The following is a 4,939-nucleotide window of genomic DNA, read 5'->3' on the forward strand; positions in this document are numbered from 1 at the left end:
GTAATCTTTTTTGTAAATACACAAATATATCTTTAGTTTATTTTTTTATTTATTTCTTTCTTGTAAACATATTTTAATTGTTAATTTTCTATTGTACTTAAGAGAATGGTCTGAATTTGCATAATTTCTGTACATTCAATTTGGTCAAATTATTTTCACTGGTTGTCGTTACAAAAATAATTCTAATGTATAAATATCTAAGGTCTAGAATTAAATTCCATAGATATTATTTAAATAACTTAATTATAATATTAGGATTTGATTAGTTTAATCTCAAACAAAATGTTCTAATTTAATACTGGTGCACGAAACTAACTCCGCACATTTCGCACAGATAGACCGGCAAGTATACCGAGTCGTCCAAGTAATAGCTCAGGTGAGTGAGGATCGATCCCACAAGGATTGTTAGTTTGAGCAAGCAATAGATACCTTGCAGATCTTAGTCAGGCAGATAGAAAATATAGTTGTCACGAGAAAACGCATAAAACAGATAAATAAATAAAACGTTACTAGATAGGTGTGAAGTCAATGGTATGAGAACGGTTGAGACTTCGGAGATGCTTCTTCCTTCTGGATTAACTTTTCTCACCATCTACTCCAAATTCTGATTGATTCTCTCCATGGCAAGCTGTATATGATTAACGCCGGGTCAACGGTCATTAATCTCCTCTGCTTCAGATCAAACGCCGGGTTAGCGGTCATCCAATCTGAACGGGGTGAAGCTCTAACAGTCCATTCCCTTGGTGATCCTACTCAAAACGCCACAAACAAGGTCAGATCTTCTAGATTAGAGAATACTGCTTCCTTGGTTCTAGCCTATACCACAAAGACCCTAATCGCCCCGCACCTCAGCTAAACTGATGTCTTGAGAAGTCCCCAACGAAGCCGTGGATTAGCCATCTAAGAGATGTATAATCAAGCTTGTGGTTCAATATTATCCCGTCAAGGACTCGCAGGAACCCATATAGAACGAGGATGATTGTCACGGGTCATCTGATTCATAAGGTTGAAGAATGAAGATACATCTTAGATTATAATCAAGCATAGATTGAACTAGAATAGTGATATTATTAATTCATAAGAATCAACAGAGCTCCTAACCTTAACCTTAGTAGGTTAGTGACTCATACTGTACATAAAATAATAATGAAAGTTTCGAATGGGCAAAGATCTCTAACAAGGATGATCTTTGTTCTATATATACTAGTCTAATAACTAAGAATTATAGAAATATGACAGTAGACTTAGAGGTGCGAAAATCTACTTTTTGGGCCCACTTGGTGAGTGTTTGGACTGAGCTTGGAGTGTCTCCACGAGCTAGTACTCCTTAGGGTGTGTATGATTCCAGTATTACTTTGTTACAAAGATTCCATTCCCATGGAAATCAAAGATACCCAAGGGGAAGGTGGGAATTGAAATGATGGTATTTTGATTCCTGGAATCAAACTTGCTTAGGAATAGCTTTTCAAACTTTGAACCAAACATGAGAATATGATATTCCCATCTTAAAATTCCTAGGAATTATTTATAATTCCTCCAACCACACACACCCTTAGGGGTGTTGAATGCTGGCTTAGGACTCCCTTTTGAGCGTTGGACGCCAGGAATGGGGCTGGTTGTTGGCATTGAACACCAGTTTTGGGCCTTTATTTCCAAAACAAAGTATGGACTATTCTATATTTATGGAAAGACCTTAATGTTAGCTTTCCATAGCCATTGAGAGCGCGCTATTTGGACTTCTGTAGTTCCAGAAATGCTCCTTCGAGTGCATGGAGGTCAGATCCTGACAGCATCTGCAGTCCTTTCTCTGTCTCTGAACCAGACTTTGCCAAAACTCCTCAATTTTAGCCAAAAAATACCTGAAATCATCGTAAAACACAAAAACTCAAAGTAGAATCCAAAAATGTGAATTTTTCACTAAAACCTATGAAAACACAATAAAACTTAAACAAAACATAATGAAAACTATATGAAAATGATGCCAAAAAGCGTATAAAATATCCGATCATCAGAACACCAAACTTAAACTGTTGCTTGTCCCCAAGCAACCAAAAACAAGTACGATTAAAAAGAAGAGAAGGATGCAATAAATCTCAAAGTTTTCAATGAAGCTCGGTTTCAATTAGATGAGCAAGACTAGTAGCTTTTTGCTTCTGAATAGTTTTGGCATCTCACTTTCTCTTGAAGCTCAGAATAGTTGGCATCTTTAGGAACTCAGAATCCAGATGATACTATTGATTCTCCTAGTTTAGTTCTTTTTTATTCCTAAACACAACTTCTTTTGAGTCTTTGACGTGACCTTAAGCGATTTGTTTTCCAGTATTACCACCGGATACATAAACGCTACAGACACTTAATTGGGTGAACCCTTTAGGATTGTAATTCAGCTTTGCTAGAATCCCCAGCCAGTGGTGTCCAGAGTTCTTAAGCACACTCCTTGCTTTGGATCACGACTTTAACTGCTCAGTCTCAAACTTTTCACTTGACAGCTTCACACCACAAGCATATAGTTAAGGGAGGCAGCTCAATTGAACTGTTTAGGCCAAGATTTTATTTCTTTTAGGCCTTCCTAACCATTGATGCTCAAAGCCTTGAATCCTTGCGCTTGCCTTTTGGTTTAAAGAGCTATTGGATTTTTCTTTTTTTTTCTTTTTTTTTCTGCTTGCTCTCTTTTTTTCGCATAAAAATTTGTTTCTTTTTGTTGTTTTTTGCCGCTTTTTCTTGCTTCAAGAATCAATTTTTGGATTTTTTGGATTACCAATAATACTTCACTTTTATCATAATTATTTTAAGAGCCAACATTCTTAACTCCAACATCAAATATGCACTGTTTATTCATGCATTCAGAAGGCAAAAGTAATGCCACCACATCAAATAATTGGACTATTCTTAATATATAACTCGAAATTCAAGTATCTCACTTTTATTTTTCAATTAAAATTTTCTTTTAATCAAGGTGAGATATATATAGAATATTTCATAGCTTTAAGACATAAAGATGATCATGCACTAGAAACAGACAATAAGACAAAATATATGGAAAACAGAAAAATAACATAGGCAACAGGGGATTAAGGGAACGAATCCACCTTAGTGATGGCGGCTACTTCTCCTTCTAGAGGATCAATTGGAGTGCTTGATTTCTTCTATGTCACGCCCCTGCCTTTGTTGCTCTTCCCTCATGGCTCTTTGATCTTCTCTCATGGCCCTTTGGTCTTCTCTTATTTCATAGAGGATGGTAGAGTGCTCTTGATGTCCCATCCTCAGTTGCTCCATGTTGGAGCTTAATTCTCCTAGAGAAGTGTGCAACTGATCCCAGTAGCCTTGGAAAGGAAAATGCACCCCTTGAGGCATCTCAGGGATTTCCTATTGAGGCAGCTCCTCATGGTCTTGTTGAGGTGCATGTATAGGCTCTTTTTTTTTTGCTCTATCCTTCTTTTAGTGATGGGTTTGTCCTCCTCAATACAGATGTCTCCTTCTATGACAATTCCAGCTGAATTGTATAGATGACATATAAGGTGGGAAAAAGCCAACCTTGTTAAGGTGGAAAGCTTTTCAGCTTTCTTGTACAACTCTTGAGGTATTACCTCATGTACTTCCACCTCACTCCCAATCATGATGCAATGAATCATGATGGCTCTGTCAATGGTAACTTCTGACCTATTGCTAGTAGGATGACAGAGCGTTGGACGAATTCCAACCATCCTCTAGCTACGGGCTTGAGGTCAAGCCTTCTTAATTGGATAGGCTTGCCTTGAGTATCCCTTTTCCACTAAGCTCCTTCCACACAAATGTCTGAATGGACTTGGTCCATCCTTTGATCAAAATTGACTCTTCTAGTGTAAAGATGTGGGTCTCCTTGCATCATTGGCAAATGGAGCGCCAACTTTACACTCTCTGGGCTGAAATCCAAGGGTCTCCCTCGGACCATGGTGCTCCAATTTTTGGGATGTGAGTTCACACTAGTGTCATGGTTTTTAGTAACCCATGCATTAGCATAGAACTCTTGCACCATCAAGATTCTAACTTCTGGGATAGGATTGGTTAGAACTTCCCAATCTCTCCTCCGGATTTCTCTTCGGATCTCTGGGTACTCATTCTTTTTTAGCCTAAAAGGGACTTCAGGAATCACCCTCTTCTTTGCCACTACTTCATAGAAGTGGTCTTGATGGGCTTTGGTGATTGATGAGCGGATATTTTATACGCTTTTTGGGGTTAATTTCATATAGTTTTGAGTATGTTCTAGTTAGTTTCTAGTCTATTTTCATTAGTTTTTAGGAAAAATTCATATTTCTGGACTTTACTATGAGTTGTGTGTTTTTCTGTAATTTCAGGTATTTTTCTGGCTGAAATTGAAGGAGCTGAGCAAAAATCTGATTCAGGCTGAAAAAGGACTGCTGATTCTGTTGGATTCTGACCTCCCTGCACTCAAAGTGGATTTTCTGGAGCTACAGAACTCGAAATGGCATGCTTCCAATTGCGTTGGAAAGTCGACATCCACGGCTTTCCAGCAATATATAATAGTCCATACTTTGCACAAGGATAGATGACGTAAACTGGCGTTCAACGCCAGTTCTCTGTCCAATTCTGGCGTCCAGCGCCAGAAAAGGATCAAAAGCTGGAGTTGAACGCCCAAACTGGCACATAAACTGGCGTTCAACTCCACAAATAGCCTCTGCACGTGAATTGCTTAAATCTCAGCCCCAGCACACACCAAGTGGGCCCCAGAAGTGGATCTCTGTATCATCCATCATAGTTTACTCATTTTTTGTAAACCTAGGCTACTAGTTTAGTATTTAAACAACTTTTAGAGACTTATTTTGCATCTCATGACATTTTAGATCTGAACTTTGTACTCTTTGATGGCATGAGTCTCTAAACTCCATTGTTGGGGGTGAGGAGCTCTGCTGTGTCTCGATGAATTAATGCAAGTATTTCT

Source organism: Arachis ipaensis, chromosome B09 (genome assembly GCF_000816755.2).
Source record: "Arachis ipaensis cultivar K30076 chromosome B09, Araip1.1, whole genome shotgun sequence".
Taxonomy (NCBI): Eukaryota; Viridiplantae; Streptophyta; class Magnoliopsida; order Fabales; family Fabaceae; genus Arachis; species Arachis ipaensis.